This window comes from Furipterus horrens, unplaced genomic scaffold, assembly GCF_987537825.1.
Source record: "Furipterus horrens unplaced genomic scaffold, mFurHor1.1.pri manual_scaffold_4, whole genome shotgun sequence".
In the NCBI taxonomy this organism is placed as follows: domain Eukaryota; kingdom Metazoa; phylum Chordata; class Mammalia; order Chiroptera; family Furipteridae; genus Furipterus; species Furipterus horrens.
In genome coordinates this window covers 119,510,094-119,532,610 of record NW_028327174.1, presented here as the reverse complement: position 1 = coordinate 119,532,610, position 22,517 = coordinate 119,510,094, and the positions used below count along the sequence as shown (strand labels likewise).

The window sequence follows — 22,517 nt, the reverse complement described above, 5'->3', positions numbered from 1 at the left end:
TCTAAATCAAACCGCAACAGGTTCTAGGGTGGAATAAAGAGATGAGGTTAGTCCGTTAACAACCTGGAGCCAAACCCAGCAAAAGACTGCCCACATTCCTGAATGTGTGTTGAAACTTTGTATCAACTTTGATGACTATTTCAACTCTTATCTAGAAAGAAAAGCCAACACCAGACTCCATCACATCCTGCTTATGCGGGAACTTTCCAACTGTTGCCTAGACCCAATCCAGAAGCCTCTGCACCTGTCCCAGAACTGACCCACTTCTCCTTTTTTCATCCCTTTTATCAAGAGTCAAAATCAATTCTTTCAAAATGTCCTCTGACTTTCTTTCCACCTCACTGTATAAAAAAGAGCCCAGAAATCCCAGGATGGCAGATGTGCTCATCATTTACCCGGCTGCTGGTGGCTCAGACTACATGCCCCAGGACCTGGTCTTTTTTATGGCTAGAACAGAGATCAGTAAACCCTTTTATTTCAGAAAAACTTTTGTCCTCAAAGGTTTTTGTTTAACACTAGCTTCTGTAGTTAGTAAATATCATAAAATCAAAATGGTTTTGGAGGAGAGGAACTCCAGGGGTATACAAATGAACCAGAAATGAGGTTCTGTGTGGGTCAGTCCCATGGAGTGGGGGCATTTCTTGAGCAGCTACTGTGTGCCAGCAAATGTCCTGAAGAAGGCAATGTGTCCAAGGTATCGAGGGGGCTTTACAGGAAGACAGGCTGCAGAGGGTCTGACTCCCAGGTCTGCACAGGGACGGAAGAGGGAAAAAGTGCACATGCGGGAGGCTAGGGCCTGCAGTGAGGAGGATGTGGCTGGAGTAGTCACCTGGAAACAAACAAAGCTCAACTTTTTGACTCAGACTCAGTGATAAGAGATGGGAGATCCACTGAAAGTGGCTTAAAGTCAGCAGCCCAGAAAGAGGTCAGGTGAACCTCTCAACTCCCACATGGGGAAGGACAAAATAGTAAAAGAACACAGAAAAAATAAGCAAACAGCAGTTGGGGGACACACTGAATGATAAAGAAGATAATGGGTCCTCAGGAACATTTCACAAGCTTTCTCAGCTGAATACATCTTAAAATTATTTTCTATCATCTAGAAAAATAATTATCATCACAATACATTGCTTTCAAGAGAAATATGACTTAGTCAAATAAGGTAACAGACCATAAAGATAAGCTTCACATTTACCATTTAATTCATGATAGGGAGTGGGGAAAGATATACTATTCTAAAAGTTCAGATACCATGAAAATTGTAGACTATGAATCATCATGACTCAGAAAATAATGTTTATTTGAAAGAAATATTGACTTTGACATTTGTGCTTAGTCATTTATTTTATAATAATACTCCTACTGTGGTTCTATGAAAATGATCATCCCAAGTACTTCCTAAAACTAAATACCTTATTGAAGAAGGTTGACTTGTCTCTCTTAAACAGCTATATAAACTCCAGTATCTATATTTCATCTGTTTAATTTTTTTAAAGTTTGATGTATATCTCTGCACTATTCTTGGTATATTAAGTGATACATTTAGCTAAACAGAGCAGCTAATTCTCTGATGGTCCCAGCATGCAAGAAAAAAATTTATGGTAGAAAGCTTACCGTATGTCATTTCTTAAATACCCCTAATATGCATCAGATTTCTTTTTCTATCCACAGCCATGGAATATAAGAGTCTTGAATGACAGTTTTCTAGAAAGAAATGTTAAACGTCTAACCATCCAAGGTCTAATGTAGTCAGGCCACCACAGAGCTTGGGCAGGATGTTTGCCACTAATGTGTATGGGAGAGGGAGGTGGAAACAACAAATGAGCATTAAGAATCGGAATGTGCCTATAATAAGTGAATTTGGCAAAATAGCAAGGTACAAAGTCAGTATTCAGAAATCAAAGGCATTTCTGTACACCAACAATAATATATCAGAGATAAAAACTAGAAAAAAATTCCATTTACTAGATCAACAAGAAAAATGAAGCACATAGGAACAAACTTAACCAAAGAGGTAAAAGACCGGTACTCAGAAAACTACAGAATGCTGAAGAAAGAAATATAAAAATATACAAAAAAAAAAAAAAAAAAGAAGCAGCATATACCATGTTCATGGCTGAGGAGAACAAACATCATTAAAATGTCCATACTACCGAAAGCAATTTATAGATTCAACACAATCCCTATTAAAATGCCAACAGCATATTTTATGGATCTAGAACAAATACTTCAAAAATTCATATGGAACCAAAAAACACCCCGAATTGCCGCAGCAATCTTATTTTTCTTTTCTTCTTTTTTACACATACTATTTTTAAGTATATTTTATTGATTATGTTGTTACAGTAGTTCCATTTTTTCCCCTTTCCTCCCCTCTGCACAGTACCCCCCTTCTCCCAGCAATTGTACACCCTTTAATTTATATCCATGGGTCATGCATATAAGTTCTTTGGCTTCACCCTTTCCTATACTATTCTTAACTTCCCCATGAATATTTTGTACCAACCAATTACACTTAATAATCCCTGCACCATTTCCCCATATCCCCCACTTCCTCCTCCCAGCTGATAACCCTCCAGATGATACCAATACCTATGATTCTGTTTCTGTTCTGGTTTGCCTAGTTGGATTTTGTTTTTATTTTTTAGATTCTGTCATTTATAGTTATGAGTTTGTTGTCATTTTAGCGTTCATAGTTTTGATCTTCTTCTTGTTAAATAAGTCCCATTAACATTCCATATAATAATGGCTTGGTGATGATGAACTCTTTTAGCTTTACCTTGTCTGGGAAGCACTTTATCTGCCCTTCCATTCTAAATGAGAGCTTTGCTGGATAGATTAATCTTGGTTGTAGGTCCTTACTTTTCATTACCTTGAATACTTCTTGCCAGTCCCTACTTGCCTGCAAAGTTCCTTTTGAGAAATCAGCTGATAGTCTTATAGGCACCCCTTTGTAGGTAACTCTCTGCTTTTTCCTTGCTGCTTTAAAGATTCTCTCTTTATCTTTCACCTTTGGCATTTTAATTATGATGTGGCTTGGTGTGGTCCTCTTTGGGTCTAGCTTGTTTGGGATTCTCTGTGCTTCTTGGACTTGTATGTCTATTTCCTTCACCAAATTTAGGGACTTTTCCTTCATTATTTTTTCACATAAGCTTTCAGTTTCTTGCTCTTTCTCTCCTCCTTCTGGCACCCCTATAATTTGGATGTTGGCACATTTAAAGTTGTCCAAGAGGTTCCTAAGCCTCTCCTCATTTTTTTCAATTCTTGTTTCCTCATTCTGTTCTGGTTGACTGTTCTTTTCTTTCTTATATTCCAAATCATTGATTTGAACCCCAGTTTCCTTCCCTTCATCATTGGTTTTGTGTGGGTTTTTCTTCATTTCATTTAGCATAGCCTTCACTTCTTCCCTTATGCGTTTGCCATACTCAAGCATATCTGTCAAGCCTGTGAGCATCTTCATCACCAGTGTTTTTGAATTCTGTGTCTGTTAGGTTGGCTATCTCCTCGTCACTTAGTTCTCCCACTGGAACCTTGATCCATTCCCCATTTTGGGCCACACTTCTCTGTCTCCTCATCTTGACAGGCTTCTGTGTTTGTTTGCCTCTGTGACTTAGATAGAGCTGTTGCACCTGTTACATTGTAAAAGGTGAAGCCTTAGGTATTCGTCAGTACAGGGCAACCCATTTCACCACGCTGTGGCGCTATATGTGGGGGAGGGGTCAGAGAGAGAATAATGCTGCTTGCTCAGCACTTGCCCCTTTTTCAGACACTTCTCCCACTTTTGTATGGGACTGGTATCTCTCTAGCTGTTGCCCTGGCCATCGTTCCCAGAGTGGGTGGGTCTGTGGATGTTCTAGGACCATGGGGGTCCTTTAAATAAGCAGACTCTGCTGAGAGACCAGCAGTTTCTTTCTCCTACTGGTTTGTACAGTCAGAAGCAATGAGGCTTGATTTTTCCTTGTGCTGGGACCATGAGCTGCATCATCTGGTCAGGACCTGGGAACGCTCCCCAGGTGTCCCTCCCCACTTTTTAAAACATGTGACTGTGCTTTCCACTGACCTGCCACTGCCACCGCTGCCGCCGCCACCACACCGTGTTCTTTCTGCCCAGGCTCCACCCCTCCTACCTGTCTGGATGAGTATTTCTTTTTTATATCTTTGTTTGTTGGACCTCCATGAGCCTGATTTTCTGGAACTTCTGATTGTCTCTAGTTTTGAGGTAGTTGTATTCCTTCTTAGTTGTGGAGGGAGAACCAGCGTTCTGTCTAGGCCTCCGTTTGGCCAGAAATCAATAGCCACAGCAATCTTGAGGAAGAACACAGTAGGAGGGATCATGATACCTTATATCAAACTATACTAAAAGGCTACTGTAATCAAAACAGTCTGGTACTGACATAAGAACAGACATATAGATCAATGGAACAGAATAGAGAGCCTAGAAATAAATCCAGGTCTATATAGACAACTAATATTTTACAAAGGGGGAAGGAACATAAAATGGAGTGAGAAGAGCCTCTTGAACAAATGGTGGTGGGAGATCTGGGCAGGGACATGCAAAAAAAATGAAACCAGACCACCAACTTATACCATATACCAGAATAAATTCAAGATGCATCAAAGACTTAAATGTAACACGTGACATCATAAAAGTCCTAGAGGAAAACGTAGTCAGGAAAATCTGAGATATCTCATGTAGCAATATTTTCACCAATATATCTCCTAGAGCAAAGGTAATAAAGAAAAGGATAAACAAAAGAGACTACATCAAACCAAAGAGTTTCTGCTCATCCTAAGGAAACATCAGCAAGATGAAAAAGAACCAACCATATGGGAAAACATATTTGCCAATGATACCGCATACAAGGGATTGATCTCCAAAATATATAAAGAACTTATAAGACTCAACACCAAGAAGACAGACAACCCAATTAAAAAATGGGCAAAGGACCTAAACAACACCTCTCCGAAGAGGACATACAGAAGGTCCATAGACACATGAAAAAATGCTCAACATCACTAGCCATCAGAGAGATGCAAATTAAAGCCACAATGAGATACCACCTCACACCTGTCAGAATGGCCATCATCGACAAATCAACAAACAACAAGTGCTGGCGAGGATGTGGAGAAACGGGAACCCTATTGCACTGTTGGTGGGAATGCAGACTGGTGCAGCCACTGTGGAAAAGAGTATGGAATTTCCTCAAAAAACTAAAAATGGAACTGCCTTTTGAACCAGCGACTCCACTACTAGGATTATACCCGAAGAATCCTGAAACGCCAATTCAAAAGAACTTATGCACCCCTATGTTCATTGCAGCCCTGTTTACAATAGCTAAGTGCTGGAAACAATCCAAGTGCCATCTGTAGATGAGTAGATCAAAAAATTGTGGTACATTTACACAATGGAGTACTATGTAGCAGAAAGAAAGAAGGAACTCCTGCCATTTGTGACAACATGGATGGAACTAGAGAGAATTATGCTTAGTGAAATAAGTCAGGCAGCAAATGACAAATGCCATATGATATCACCTAACACGGGACACTAATGAACAACACAAACAAATGAGCAAAATAGAACCAGAGGCAAGTGAACAAGGAGCAGACTGAAAGTGACTAGGGGGAGAGGGGGGAGGAGAAAAGGGGGAAAGAAGGGAAAGGTTTTAGTCAAGGAACTAGTATAAATGACCCATGAACATGGACAATGGGGTAATGGGGTGGCAATGAACTGTGGGAGGTGGGGTGGGCAGAGTGGGGGGGAGTAATGGGGGGAGGAAAAGTGGGACACCTATGATAGAAAAAAACAATAAAAATTAATTTTCTTTTTAAAGAATAGGAGTGTGGAGTAGACACTGTAAATAATAAACATGTTCTACCAAACAAATCCTCCCACAAAGAGACATGCAAGCATATCAAGGCAGAGTAAGAGACTCAATCCTTTGTACTTAAAATGAGCAAACATAAGAAATTCAGAACATTCTCAGTGCTTATGGACTCAGAATCCCCTTGTGAGCCAGCCTTTAGAATTCCCAGAGGTTTGCAAATCAAGCTGCTTTTCAGAAAAATGCTCTCCCTTCTCATTGGCATAAATTTGTTCCTAATGCTCATATGATAGTGTGTGTGTGTAATTCTCATTTGAATGAGGATGAAGGTGTCTATTTTTCTTTGAAATAGAAATGTGACATGCCTATTAATAAATGAATGAAATTAGTAACTTTAACTCCAAAGTCTAATTTTAAATGTAACAATTTTGATAGTCCCTCCTTACTCTTTAGTATCCTGCATTTTGGTGAGCAGTATTCTTTCAATTTGTTTATTTAGCAATTATTATGTGTTTTTGTGTAATTCCTTTTAATGCCAGTGTGAGTCTCAGGTAACAATTTTGCCCTGTTTTTAATAACAGGGATTGCTTCTTAACATTCTGTTCAGTACAACCCCGTTTCAGCAAGCCAAACTATAAGCTCAGAGCTGAGTTAATAGGAAAATGAAATATTTGGCACCTGAAAGTAACTGCAAATGCTGACCCCTTCTTTTGCATGATTTCACCATCTTCCCCTATTCAGCTAAAATTCTCATCATTAGAGCCAGTACCATTCACCTTTCATAACTTTTCATTATAATGTAGGAGTTTTGAACTGGAACCTTTAGAATCATGCAGCATCATCTTTCTCCCTATATGTTCATCTCATTGTTGCCAACCTGATCTACACACGCACACAAACACACACACTCTTTACAGGCTCCACAGAAAAGGACATTTGGGTGATTCCCTGACTCAGAAGATTAGATTTAGCAGAGAAGGGCAACAAACACATATAACAGCAAATCGTAATCAACTTCATGAACAAACGAAAAGGAGAGATACAGGTAGTGAAGAGGATCAGAACACAGCATTCCCAGATAGGCCTCTTTGGCATATGGATTATTTTAAGTTAAAGGTGACTGAGAAGAAGCAGACTCAAGGAAAGCTCGGGTCCTCCCCTATTTGCCTAAAAGCAGCACAGAAATTTGTAAAGACATGTCTCTCCCCTCTCTACCAGGAAGCTCTAGACCAGCGGTTCTCAACCTGTGGGCCGCGACCCCTTTGGGCTTGAACGACCCTTTCACAGGGGTTGCCTAAGACTGTCGGAAAACACATATATAATTACATATTGCTTTTGTGACTAATCACTATGCTTTAGTTATGGTTGGGGGTCACAACATGGGGAACTGTATTAAAGGGTCGCGGCGTTAGGAAGGCTGAGAACCACTGCTCCAGACCCTGATCAGCCCCGAGTCCAGTCACAGGAGAACAGTCTGCACGACAAGACTTGCTACCAGCCCACATCTTCCATTAGTCCTCACATGCACTTGTCTTCCCACAATCTGCTGGCCCAGACACGCAAAGTCCTTTTTTGTGTCTGGTTACTTCTGCACAGATTTACTGCTCTTTGGTTAAGATTGTATATAAGCCTAAGTTCTCAACACTTTTTTTTAGTTACTTATCACTGAGTTTCCATGCCTGTGTGCACACTGGATGCATCAATCAATCATTTGTTTTTCTCTTGTTAATCTGCATTTTGTCTGATTTGCAGGTTCTAAGCCAGGAAACATAGGAGAGCAAAGCAAAAATGCTTTTCCTCCTCTACAGTAATAAATGTGGTAATGCATGTCAGGAAGGGGAAAGTTACCCAGCAAGGGGCATTTGAGTGACTGGGCAGCTACCCAAGGAAAAATAAGTGGGGTTCCTATCTTGTACCTTATATGCAAATAAATTCTAGATAGATGACAAATTTAATTTATTTGTAATTGTAAGGGACAAAGAAACTGGTGACTCTCAAATCAGTAAAAATGAATCATTAGCAGCAAAGGATAAATATAATTAAATCTTGAATCAGGAAGTCTCCTCAGTCAGAGTCAACAGTATTAGCACACTTACAAGTCAGGAGGGGACATTCTGCAGCTCAGCACAAATGTCTCTGAAATCAAAGGGGGAAGATACTCATCACCAAGCACAGGGAAATGGGAAAATGTAGCTAGACAGCCCAGCAAACAAGTTAGGGAAACTTAAAGGGAGAGCTGGAGACAGCCCTATAACCATATTACCCTTAGTTAATCACTACCCTCAGTTAATTTAGTTAATCGCCTTAGAGTGTAACTCCAGATCATACAGCAAGTGGAGAAACGGGGGAGAAGAGGGAAGGGGAAGGAGGGGCTACTTGCATTAGTATAAAAGCAGCTTGCTTGTCTGCTTCCGGACACACACACGCATGTCCCTAATATGGCTGTGTGTCCAGCTCTGCAGGCCTGTGAATAAACAATGCCTCATCTACTGCTTAAGTCCTGTGTCCCAGTGTTTTATTGTGAGCATTTCTCACATAATGAAAGTGTAAAAGTACTAAAAAAATAGGACTTCTTAAAAAATCTTTGAGTGAAAGGATGATATGAAATCCAGAAACCACAAAAAAAATATATTGGCACATTCAATAGCATAAAAATAAAATTTTATACATAAGAAAAAATAATATTTCATATAGATAACTGCCTTAAGTTGATAGGAAAATATCTAAAGCCCAATGGAAAATAGGTGAATGATAATGAACAAAGCATTCACAGAAAATACAAATGGTTCTTAAAAATATGAAAGGATCCTCAGCTTCACTCATAATAAATAAATACACAAATTAAAGCCTACACTAAAATTTCTATTTTTACAGCCAAATATTAAAGGTTGACAAGACTCCACATCAGTGAGGAGGTAATTCGGCACAGTCTCCTTAGGAATAGATTGATCAAATTGATCAAATCCCAGCAAAATGAAAATGCACAGCCCCTCTGGTCCAGCAGTTATACTCCCTGCACACACCCCCTAAATACACTGGCAGACAAGCCTAAAGACTTCTGTGCATCCTCACTGCCTGCAGCAAAGTTCCCAATAGACAAATGGGAAAAAATATCTATCACAGGGACTGGTTCAAAAAATTATGGCACCTCCATAAAATGGACCACCAACACAGTGAAGTTGATAGTGCCCTCTGCCCTCTCACCTTCCCCGTCCTCCTCAGTTCCCTCCAAGCTAGCTCTAGTTTGCACTAGGTGCCCCTGCAAAATCACCAACAGCCTCCATGGCACCAAATCAATGGGTAATTTGCTGTCCTTGCTCCCTTGACAAACTTCCTTTTCTTAGCTTCTTGAAGCCATGCTCCTCTGCTGTCCTATGCCGTCCTGGGTGCTCTTGACAGTTTCATGCCTTCTTTGTGACTCCGCCTCTAAACTGTGGAAAGCCCCAGGACTCTGTCCCACTCAACTCCTGTCCTCTCACTGACCCGAATGAAACCCAGGCATATCCTTTATCTAGTTCATTCACTTGCAGACAAGGAAGCATCCTCAATCACTTAAAACCTTCTTCATTTTCCTATTTTCAGTATAATAATGTCCCATCCCAGCATAACTGGGAAAACCTCCTCCCTCCTTTGGAGTAGCCTGGGGCAGAAATTTCCAGGTGGTCAAAGAAGGAAGGTGCCTCTCAACCTCCTGCTGGATCTTCTGACATCGTGCCTGGGGTGGGTTTGTGAGGATGCCTAGAGAGAAGTTGGGGTGCACACAGTGACACCGCCGGCCCTGGGGCTGGGCTCTCTGGCCAGGGCTGATTTGCAGCAACTTCTCTTCCAGGCACTCTCCTTGCTTCTTTGAAGACCCCCCTCTGGGAAGATTTGGGTGCCTACACCACATATCTTCCCCATCCCAGTGTCCACACCTGTGGGGTATATCCAGCCTCTTAATGCTGGCAAAGCCCCAATCTTTAGCAGATAGCCCTCTTGGGTGGGTCCAATTGGCTCACTGCCCACATAGGGTGCCTGTTGCCCCTAGCATTGTTGGCTGATCAGCAGGAAGCAGTTTCTCCCCAAACATGCTCTCTTCTGTTTCAGATTTCACTGGTGTGAGTCCACTGGTCCACTGGGTGTCCTGCCCCTGGACGCTGGGTGACACATGCTAAAGTCCATGTGATCACATGAAAATCCTCACTCTGGCCCTGGCTGGTGCAGATCAGTGGATTGAGCACCAGCCTGTGAACCAAAGCGTCACTGGTTCAATCCCCAGTCAGGGCACATGCCTGGGTTGTGGTCAGGTCCCAAGTTGTGGGTGCATTAGAGGCAACCACACATTGATGTTTCTCTCCCTCTCTTTATCTCTCCTTTCCCCTCTCTCTAAAATTAAATAAATAAAATCTTTAAAAACAAAAGTTTATGTATTAAAAAAACCAAACCTTCACTCTTGTCTGAAGATGAGGGAAGGGATCATAGGAAACAGGACTGTCATCAAAGAAATCCTCTCCATAATTCTTAACCTTGTCCTATTACACCTTGCAGGGGGTGCTGCATAAATAGCAGTGAAATAGATTTCTACCACCATCTTGTCTTCCCAATGCCTACATGGATAGTCTCAAATCATAAGCTTCAGAACTGCTGGAGCCATGCCCACATTGAACCTTAGTTACATTTTTCTCTGCGGTGACCTCCATCCACTCCCAGCCTAAGGTGTCTGACCTCCAAATGCCTTACTTGTCTTTATTCCGCAGAGTACCAGGAATTTATAGATAATTACCACACCCAGTTGACATCTCCACATCATTATCTTAAAGTCCTCTCATACTAGACATTTTCAACAAGCCTTGATTTACCCCACCAAAAACATTCTTACCATCTTTCCATGGCAGAATACAGGAACAAGGTCATGTGTTTCCCCTGCCCCACATCCAGGAGTTGTCCTTGATCCTCCTATGCCCTCCCACTGCAAATCCATCACAGCTCTGACCACCATAGAGAAGACAAGACAGTCTGTGCTCTCAAGAAACCTGCAGAGCAGCAGAGGAGACCAACAGCACATGGAATAGTCTAGAAAAGGCCGTAGAGTATGCTGTGTACTATTAATTACTAGAGTGCAATTCTGTACTTCAGAGAAAGAGGACATGTGCACCAAGTCAGTGAAGAAGGAGCTAAGGAGCTGAGACCTAAGTGTGATGGAAGAAGATCTCATGAGAAAATACAAGTTGGAACTGGGACCAGAAAGGAGTGTGACATGGTGGTGGGAGTGTAATGAACAGCCTTGCAGAGCAGTAGGTATGCCAGGAAATGGCAGACTGGGGCCAGATTTGCAGAGAGCCATAAAAATCAAGTGGAGGAGTTAAGAATTCAGACCTGGGTCCATCAAGCATTCAGGGATTAGAGACGTGCTGAGGAGAGATAAACCACAGAGGCCTTTTAAGTAGGGCTGATATGATAGAAACAGAAGTAAATGGACATTGTTTGAGCAGCCACGTGTTGGACACAGAAAGACTGAAAAACAGCAGACAGGAAGATGAGCCCAGACTTCTGTGATGAAAGTGATAATAAAAAGACCACTTGGTAAAGAAAACCTAAAGGCCTGCCTAAATGTGGCAAGTGACACTGAGTGGCATCATAGATGCTCACTCTCATTATGGAGACAGACTTTCTCTCTTCCCAAGGACACATGAAAGCAGGCCATTATCTCCATCCAAAGCCAAGAGATACAGGTGGGCAATATCTGACACTCAGCGGGACAGAGCCAGAAGGCTTCCAGTCAGGGTGGAGGGCACGCAGGAGCCCAGAGCATCCAAAGATGCATTAGACCAAATGGCTTCTTCCAAGTTTTGTCCACAGCAAATAGATGGCATTCTCCTGGCATCCACAGTATAAAGCATCCAAGTATAACTAACCATTAGGCAAAATAGATTTCAACATTAATTTCAGATATTTCAAGTACTTTAAGCTTGATTTCTGAAAATTAATTTTACCAGAATGGGTTGAAAACACTTATATCTTCTAACAACGGTTTGCTGCAAGCATAAACAGAGCCATGAATTTTGAAATCTGTGCATGACATGAGAAATCAATAGGAGGCCCAAGCAGCTGCCTAAGTGTTCATCATATTGCAGTCACCCATGACATTATTATATCGACAGACTGTGTTTACAATATACCCTCAGACACGAGGACAAAGACAGTGGAAATAAATACTGGTTGATTATTATAAAGCAGATGCAAAAATAATAATATTGTATAAGTTCACATAAAAAAATTAGGAAACTAGAAAAGAGATTCCTATGCACCCTGAAAGTTATCTCTTAAAATGAAAGACAAACTCTTGGGACTACTAATGTATAGAACAAAGAGTAAAGCTGAAGCCATATGAAGCTAATATTCTTTAGAGTTTAAACAACTAATATTTAAAGTTTGCTCAAGGTCACAGGTGGCGTCATAGACATTTTTGACAGATCAGGGATTTGTTTTATTCTTTCACTTTTACTCAATTTTCTTTTCCCCTTTAATATTCGGTTAGGTTAGAAAAAAGACTTCTGAGCAACTTGGGAAGATGGCAGAGGAGTGAGGGGAGGCTGTGCTTGCTTGCTCCTGAGACCTGTTGTGGTTTGGGCTAACTGGACAGAACATCTCAGTTAACATCTGGATACGGGCAGGAGTTGAGCCTTGGCGCTGCTGGATCAGAGAAGACCATATGGGAGAGACCCATCTGGTAAGGATAGCAGAGGAGAAAGGGATGAGATGGGATTTCTGGGCTGGCTTGGCTCCCTGAGCTGCAGCTGGCAGTGTGCAAAGATCTTTTAGTGACCCTAGGTTTCCCCTGAGAGGAGTTGGGAGGAAAAGCAAGGCTTTGCCTACTGGCAGGGCCAGGAGTGGGCCGGGTGGCATCTGGCTCTGGGAGGCAAGGAACAGCGTAATTTTGTGTGTATGTGCGTGTGAATGTGTTTTTCTTTTTTCTTTTTCTCTTTTGATTGTTTTTTGTGGACAGGGAAGGAGAAGTTGGGGTGAGGCGAGATTCTTGAAGAACACAGGAGCAGAAATGCACTCATCCATTCCCCCTGGATTTATGTGAGCATGCACACATAAGTGCCCCGGTCTGCACACCCAGGTGTGCAACCAACCTGCCAGCTGGTGCGTAGATGTGTCCCCATCCGACGGAACAGGCATGCAACCAACCTGCCTACCGGTGTGCAGATGTGCCCCTGTCCGACGAAAAAGGTGCACAACCAGTTTGCCCACTGCCCACCCTGTGCTGGTGCACAGAAGAGCCTTGGATCCGCTGTTGATCAACTCACCCCTGGCCTGTACGACAGAGTGCACGCACCCCTGGTTGAGGGCAAAGGAGGGTGAAGTGAACTACAGGCACTTTGTAAAAAGTCTTGGGTGCTCGCTCTGGAGAAAGAGCTAGGAGAGCAGCAGACTAGTTCTCAGTACAGAATCATCCTCAGTGCTACGGGAGAAATCACTTAAGCAGACTACTCCCCTCCAACTGGCATCAGCTGGAGGCAGCAGCTCAACAATTGTATACAAGGTCACACCACAAAGGCAGAAAATAAAGGCAGATCAGTCTAAGAAACAGAAACAAACAAGATCAACCACCCAAAATGGGAGGCGGAATAACACCCCACCAAACAGAAACAACACCCCACCAAAAGGAAAGGAGGAATTCCCAGAAGGAGGGGTAGATGGAATAGAGGCAAGCAACCTATCAGACATGGAATTCAGAAAAAAAATAGTAATTAGAAAGCTCAATGAACTCAACAAACTCAAAGAAAACTAAAATGAACTCCAGGGAAACTACAAAGAACTCCAGGGAAACTACAGGAACTTACTGAGAACTACACCAGCATAAAAAGGGACATAGAAACTATCAATAAGAACCAGGAAGAAATGAAGAATATGGTTTCTGAAGTGAAGAACACAGTGGAAGCAATCAAAAGCAGGCTAAATGAAGCAGAGGATTGGATCAGTGAGTTAGAGGACAACGTAGAAAAAAATTCGAAGACAATGCAACAAAATCAAGAAAGACTGAAAAAGGATGAAGAGGGTTTAAGAGAACTGTAGGACAGAAATAAAACAATATCCGTATAATAGGGATAAAAGAAGGAGAAGAAGAGGTGCATGGGATAGAAAACCTGATTGAAAAATAATGACAGATAATTTTTCTAACTTGATGAGAGAAAAATTCATGAAAGTCCAGGAAGCACAGAGGGTCCCAATGAAGATAAACCCAAAAAGGCCTGCTTCAAGGCACATCATAATTAAAATGGCAACATTCAAAGACAGAGAGAGAATCCTAAAGGCAACAAGAGAAAAACAAAAAATAACATACAAGGGAGCTCCAATAAGACTATCAACTGATTTCTCAACAGAAACAGTAGAAGACAGAAGGGAATGGCAGAAACTGTTTCAAGCAATGAAAAACAAAGGCCTACAACCAAGAATACAATACCCAGTAAGGCTCTCTTTCAAAATAAGGAGTGAAATAAGGAGTTTCCCAGACAAAGGAAGGCTAAAAGAATACATCTCCACCAAACTGGCATTGCAAGAGATGATAAAGGGAACACTAAGAAAAATAAGAAAAAGAGAGAGGGAGAAGAACACAGGTACAAAAGGAAATGAATAAATACCTGTCAATAATAACTTTAAATGTAAATAGATTAAATGCTCCAATCAGAAGACATAGGGTAGCATATTGGATATTAAAACATGACCCACATATATGTTATCTACAAGAGACACACATCAAAACAAAAGATTTACACAGATTGAAAGTGAAGGGATGTAAAAAAGTGATCCAAGAAAATGGACATGAAAAACAAGCTGGGATAGCAATACTTATATCAGACAAAACAGATTTCACAGCAAAAGCCATAAAAAGAGACAAAGAAGGACATTTCATAATACTTAAGGGAACAATCCATCAAGAAGATATAACCCTGGTAAACATATATGCGCCCAACATAGGAGTACTCAAACACTCAAACATATAAGGAAAATCTTGGAAGACTACAAGAAGGATATCAACAGCAACACACTCATAGTAGGGGACTTTAACACATCATTGTTAACAATGAACAAATCTTCAAAGCAAAGAAACACCAAGGATATTGAAGCATCAACAGCACTCTAGATCAAACGGACTTAGTTGATATATATGGAACTTTCACCCCGAAGAAGCAAAATAATCATTCTTTTTAAGTGCATATCAAATATTTTCAAAGATAGACCACATGGTAGGACACAAAACAAGCCTCAAAAATTCAAGAAATTTGAAATTATATCAAGCATCTTCTCAGATCACAATGACTTAAAACTGGAAATCAACCTCAAGGAAAAAACTCAAAAATGTTCAAACTCATGAAGAATGAATAACATGATATTAAGTAATGAATTGGTTAACAATGACATCAAGAAAGAAATCAAGAAGTTTCTGGAAACTAATGATAATGAACACAGAACAGCCCCAAACCTATGGGACACAGCAAAAGCAGTCCTGAGAGTAAAGTTTATAGCAATACAGGCATACCTAAAAAAGACAGAAGAATCTCTAATAAAAAATCTAACCCTACAGCTACAAGAACTAGAAAAACAACAACAAACAAAGTCCAGAGAGAGTATAAGGAAGGACATAATAAAGATCAGAGCAGAATTAAATGACATAAAGACTAAACAAACTATTCAAAAAAAATCAACAAAAATAGGAGCTGGTTCTTTGAAAAGATAAACAAAATCAAAAAGCCTTTAACCGGACTCACCAAGAAAAAAAAAAGAGAGGAGCCTAATAAACAAAATCAGAAACAAAAGAAGAGAAATCACAATGGATACCACAGAAATACAAAGAATTGTAAGAAATGACTACAAACAATTGTTTGGTGAGAAACTTGACAACCTAGATAAAATGGACAAATTTCTGGAAACATATAATCATTCAAAACTGAATTAAGAAGAGGCAGAAAGCCTGAACAGATCAATACCAAAGAGTGAAATTGAACCAGTAATAATAATAATAAAAAAACCTCCCAGCACAAAAAAGCCCTGGGCCGAATGGCTTCATAGGCTAATTTTACAAAACATTTAGGGAAGAACTAATGCCTACCCTTCTCAAACTATTCCAAAAAAATCCAAAAAGAGGGAAGACTCCCAAACTCTTTCTATGAAACCAGTATTACCCTACTCCCAAAACTAGGTAAAGACACAACAAAGAAAGAAAACTACTGGTCAATATCAGTGATAAATATAGACCCTAAAATCCTTAACAAAATATTGGCAAACCAGATCCAGCAACACACTAAGATGATTATACACCACGATCAAGTGAGATTCATCCCAGAGATGCAAGCATGGTTTAATATTCTCAAATCAGTAAACGTTATACATCACATAAACAAAATGAAAACTAAAATGATCATATCGATAGATGCAGAAAAAGCATTTGATAAAGTACCACACCCATTTATGATGAAAACACTCAGCAAAATTAAAATAGAGGGAGCATACCTTAACATAATAAAGGTCATATATGAGAAGCCTGAAGCCAACATCATACTCAATGGACAAAAACTGGAAGCATTCCCCCTGAGATCAGGAACAAGACAAGGCTGTCCACTTTCTCCATTCCAATTCAACATAGTATTGGAAGTTCTAGCCACAGCAATCAGACAAGAAAAAGAAATAAAAGGCATCCAAATTGGAAAACAGGAAGTAAAACGGTCATAATTTGTAGATGACATGATAGTGTACATAGAAAACACTATGGACTCCACTAAACACTACTCAATACAATAAGTAAATTTGGCAAAATAGCAGGGTACAAAGCCAATATTCAGAAATAGAAGGTATTTATGTACACCAACAATTAAAAAATCAGAGATAGAAACTAGAAAAAAATCCCATTTACTATAGCAACAAGAAAAATAAAGTACCTGAAATAAACTTAACCAAAGAGATAAAAGACCTGTACACTGAAAACTACATAACACTGAATAAAGAAATTAACGAAGATACAAATAAATGGAAGCATATACCATGTTCATGCATGAGAAGAATTAACATCATTAAAATGTCCATACTACCCTAAGCAATTTATAGATTCAACACAATCCCTATTAAAATACCAGTGACATATTTCTCAGACGTAGAACAAATACTTCAAAAATTTATATGGAACCAAAAAAGACCCCAAATAGCCACAGCAATCTTGAGACAGAAGAACACAGTAGGAGGAATCACAATACCTGACATCAAACAATACTCCAAAGCCACTGTAATAAAAACAGCCTGGTACTGGCATAAGAACTGACATATAGATAAATGCAACAGAATAGAGTCCAGAAATAAACCCAGGTCTTTATGGTCAACTAATATTTGACAAAGGTGGAAGGAACATAAAATGGAGTGAGAAGAGCCTCTTCAACAAATGCTGCTGGGACAACTGGACAGGGACTTGCAAAAAAAATGAAATGACCTCCAACTTACACCACTCACCAGAATAAACTCAAGGTTGATAAAAGACTTAAAGATAAGCCGTGACACCATAAAAGTCATAGGTGAAAACATAGGCAGGAAATTTTCAGATATCCCATATAGCAATATTTCCATCAATACATCTCCTAAGGCAAGGGAAATAAAGGAAAGAATAAACAAATGGGTCTATATCAAACTAAGGAGTTTCTGCTCAGCAAAAGGAAACATCAGCAAGATGAAAAGGGAACCAACCATATGGGAAAACATACTCATCATTGGTACCTCAGACAAGGAATTGATCTCCAAAGCATATAAAGAACTTATACATCTCAACACCAAGAAGACTGACAGCTCAAATAAGAAATGGGCAAAGGACGTGAACAAACACTTCACCAAGGAGGATATACAGAGGGTCCATAGACATATAAAAGAATGCTCAATATAACTAGCCATCAGAGAGATGGAAATAAAAACCACAATGAGATGCCACCTCACACCAGTCAGAATGACCATCATCAACAAACAACAAACAACAAGTGCTGGTGAGGATGCGGAGAAATGGGAACTCTACTGTGCTGTTGGTGGGAATGCAGACTGGTGCAGCCACTATGGAAAACAGTATGGAATTACCTCAAAGAACTAAAAATGGAACTGCCTTTTGCTCCAACAATTCTATTGCAAAGATTATACCCATAGAATCCTGAAACACCAATTCAAAAGAACCTATGCACCCCTATGGTCATAGCAGCCCTGTTTACAATAGCCAAGTGCTGGAAACAGCCTAAGGGCCCATCTATAAATTAATGAATTAAAAAACTGTGGTACATTTACACAATGGAATACTATGCAGCAGAAAGAAGGAAGGGACTACTACCATTTGTGACAACATGGATGGAACTAGAGAGTATAATGCTTAGAGAAATAAGCCAGGCAGTGAATGACAAATGCCATAAGATATCACAGAAGACTAATGAACAACACAAACAAATGAACAAAATTGAACAAAGACATGTAAACAAGGAACAGAGTAACAGTTATAGAGAGAAGGGGGGTAAGTAGGGGAAGGGTCTAGTAAAGAAACTAATATAAATAACACACGGACATGGACAACAGGGTGGGGAATGACTGTGGGAGAAGGGGTGGGCTTTGGGGGGAGCAATGGGGGAAAAAGTAGGACAACTCTAATAGAAAAACAATAAAAATAAATTTAAAAAATTAAAATAAAATAGCAAAAAAAAAAAAAAAAAAACCGAAAACAAAAAAAAACCTTCTGCTCCCAACTTGACTGCTTCACAATGCTGGTAATCCAGCAAAAGAGAGAAATGCACATGTTGTAATTGCCTCTTTAAATGAGCCAAGTCCTCAAGTGAGGAAGATGGGCCTGCCCAGCTGCATGGCGCCACTGTCTTCAAGAGGGCAACTGAGGGGCTAAATGGGCCACCACAGCAGCATGGAGTCCACAGACTCTGGGAGACCCTGTGCATCTCTCCTCACTGACAGATTCTAAGAGTCACTTATCTTTTTGGAGAGATGCATCTTCTGAGATCAAACACCACAAGCATTTAAAGAACCCAATTTTTCTGTAATCTGCTCCCTTATAGCAAAGCTGGAATACAGGAGAAGCAAGCAAACCTGACCCCCAAAACAAAAGGAGACCTCATGGGCCTGATAGCGTGCCGGGGCCTGTTCTATGTGCTCTCAAGTGATGGCGCTGTTTAATCCTCACACACCCTGGAAGTTTGGATCACTTATGCTGGTTTTATAGTTGAGGACACGGAGGCACAGAAGAGTTAAGCAACGTGCGTAAGATCACACAGCCAGCAAGTGCCTAAGCCTGCTGAGTCCAGGTCATGGGAGACTGATACCGTTAACCCACAGCTCTAAAGCCAGGCCCAGAGGGAGGTCCAAGAGATGGCGCTTTGTCTGAACTATAGCCCATTCACATATTTCGCACCAAGGCCACCCACAACAGGACTTAGATTCTTAGGAGTCCTTACAGTCATAGAACCACATAAAGCCTTTGAAATCCTTAATGCCAATGCTAATCGACCAGGAGCTTGAGGGATGTGCAACATGGATGCTATGGGGACCTAAAATCTGCCTTGAGTGGGTAAACAAACGATGGTAACTGGTGCTCAGCACTGAAAAACAGCAGGCTATGGATGCACACAACATGAGCAAATCTTAATTATGCTGCCTGAGAGGAGTCAGACAAAAAAGAGTATGTGGTGCATGATTCTACTTATGTATGAACTTTAGGAAATGCAAACTGATCTACAGTGACTGGCCACATGCATCGACTGGAGGTGGGAAGGGCAATTTCAATGTTCCCCAGGGAGAAGAAACTCAGGGCAGGTCTACATGACAAAGTCTCTCTTTTGCTCTAGTCTTGATGGAATCACATACACCTGGACCAAACACCTGGCCTTCCATCAGTTCATTTCCTGTGTAAAATGGCAGCTAAACCACTGTGGATGCCCCATTAGCCAGGCCACTTGGATGCTTCGGCCACACCTGCTTCTTTCCTTTACTGGCTAATGCACTTGAGACATAGCATGCGTTTCCCAGTGAAATCTTTCCCTTTAGGATCCTGAGTGTGGACAGATGCAAGACTCAAAGGCTGCAGCTAAAAATAGGTTCAGACAACAGGATCTCAATGCAGCCCTGTTTAACAGTCCTGCGCTACACAGAGATGTCCACTGTAATTATTTTCTGTATCATTGTGATGTTTTGAGATTTTAGAAAACATTTCTAGGTGGGGAGAGACCACCCCTCTGGGATTATCCCATTCTTAGAGATTCAAAGGGCCCAGGTAACTAGGGACCACCCTTATAGCTCAGAGCCTAATGGAATCATTCAACCTAGACAGTCCTAAACTGCTCATGCTCCTCTCCCCTCCCCTCCCCTACCATGAACTGGCCTCTCTTGTGTTTCCTCTTGTGGCCACACCAAACTGACTATCTTAAAAGAATACAAAACACAAGGTCTAACAGGTTTCCATTAATTTTTAGGAAAAGATAAAGAAAAAAAAGAGTATGATCTTTCCATGATTAACTGTATATTGCAGAACCTTCCTGACATATTTTATTTTAAAATCCTTAGGGAAAAGAAAAGTTAAGTTCCTCCATCTCTGCTATTCTCAGGCTCCAGACCCTAGGTTTGCTTTATCTGAGGAGAAAAGGGCCAGATTGAAGGTAAACAGAGCTTGTCCATAATAAAGAGAAAGAGAATTATGCTGTTAGCTCACCCATCAACCAACAGAAAGGAAACACTCTTGTGAACTGGGATGGAGGGGAATGTATAGGTTTCATTTCTCCTTGCTGGCTTTTGCTTCCAACATAGTCCATTTTGAATTATCTGACCAGAAAAAATAGGCAGGACTCAGGGGTAGATAGGTAGAGGGAGAGGGTCTCTTCACAGGCTCCACCCTCTTTCCACCCAAATCACTCATATCTAGACTTATAAATAGACAAGATCAAAAAAAGGTAAACCACCATCCATGTCACCGATGTGGACACAGAAGAGATTCTGAATCACACCACATATAGTGCCATTGGGCAAATTAAAATGGTCATTTTTTTTGTTTCCTTGAAGAAGTCAGTTTAAATTCCTTATAGGCAACTTAAATTGTGCCCTAGTCTTTAGGCTTGCTCTTCACAAATCCAAGCTGAAAAATATAAACCTAAAATTTAGGCCATTATTTGCCTTTTAAGTGACTATGTTTGGGTACCGAACACTCAGCATTGTGAACCTTGAGAAAGAAGACACCTGCTGAAAAAGAGCTCCTAGTGGCTAACTGGGCTCAAATGAAAACAAAAACAAAAACAGGTCTAGCAGCCATTTCTACACAGGGGCCTCTCATGCAAATGGCACTTCAGGGAGAAGCCTGCACTGAACTGCCTGCCTCTGCCCTGCACGATGTTCCTGACAGCTGAGATAGCCCTTATAAAGAAGTTCCTGGCATCTTATTTCAACCAATAAGACTGAGACTTTTCCCTTCCAATCAGAGCTGCGCAGCTCCAACCAACCAGAGTAGCTCTATTCTGACCAATCAGGACAGTGCTTTTTGGACCAATCAAACTGCAAGGATTTGGACTCCTCACTTGCATGAGGACAGACCAATCAGGGGCCAAAGATGAAACTTCTGTCCATAAGACAGCTCCACTCCAGCTCTGAGAGTGCACTTTCCCTTTCCACTGAAGACTGAATACTGTGTTCCCCGAGCTGAGCTGAAACACTGAAGATATCTCATGGGAGCAGAACAGAGGAGACCAGTGCAAACCAGAGCAGATTGGCACAGAACAGAGCAGACAAGAGCAGATCAGAGCTGTCTAGCTAGTCAGGAGCCTGGCCCCAGGACTGCCTCACAGCCATGATATATCACAATTGAGCTGTTTGCACTGAATAAAGTTTTGTTCTTCACCATACCCCAAATTGGGTGTTCCTGTTTACATGGAAACGGTGCCAACAACCATCGGTTGACAGCATCCACTCAGGAATTTGGCACCAGTGTAAGATTGGGAGGTTTGGTAAGTTCCAGAAAATTTTCTCATTACAAACTCCTTATTTTGGTCAATATTTTCTTCCTAAATCTGAAATCAAAATGTTCTTGATCACCACTGCATCAAATACCTCTTGCCTTCCAAGACAAGATTTAAAGGAACATGATGTGAAACTCAGCTCAGTCAGCCAACGGCCCAGGAAATCTAAGGTCACAGCCGGCCATGACTACAGTGCAAAGTGGATGGAGTGGCCAGCGGGCAAATGAGGAAGGACTTTGCTCTGTTTAAATCAGCTTTGCACAAGGCTTTCTTGAGGACACAAACCATAGAAGATACCACTGAATCCATCTCCCAAAAACACACATTGACTTTCCAAAATAAGGACATGGGCAGAGGTAAACGAACACAGGAGCCTGTCAGAATGAAGAGACAGAGAAGTATGGCCCAAAGGGGGAAACAGATCAAGGTTCCAGTGGGAGAACTAAACTACAAGGAGATAGCCAACCTAACAGATGAGGAGATAGATAACCTAACAGATGCAGAATTCAAAACACTGATGGTTAAGATGCTCACAGGCTTGAGTACGGCAAATGCATAAGAGAAGAAGTGAAGCCTATGCTAAGTGAAGTGAAGGAAAATCCACACAAAACCAATGGTGAAGGGAAGGAAATCGCGGTTCAAATCAATGATTTGGAACATAAGGAAGAAAAAAACAGTCAACTAGTGCAGA

At 40.9% G+C, this 22,517-nt stretch overlaps 1 protein-coding gene across 2 annotated transcripts in view; it reads right to left on the bottom strand.

Annotated features, from left to right (window-relative positions):
• SHC3 (SHC adaptor protein 3) overlaps positions 1–22,517 on the bottom strand; it is a 255,280-nt gene that overhangs the window by 132,004 nt on the left and 100,759 nt on the right. The gene's annotated exons all lie outside the window — the stretch shown is intronic.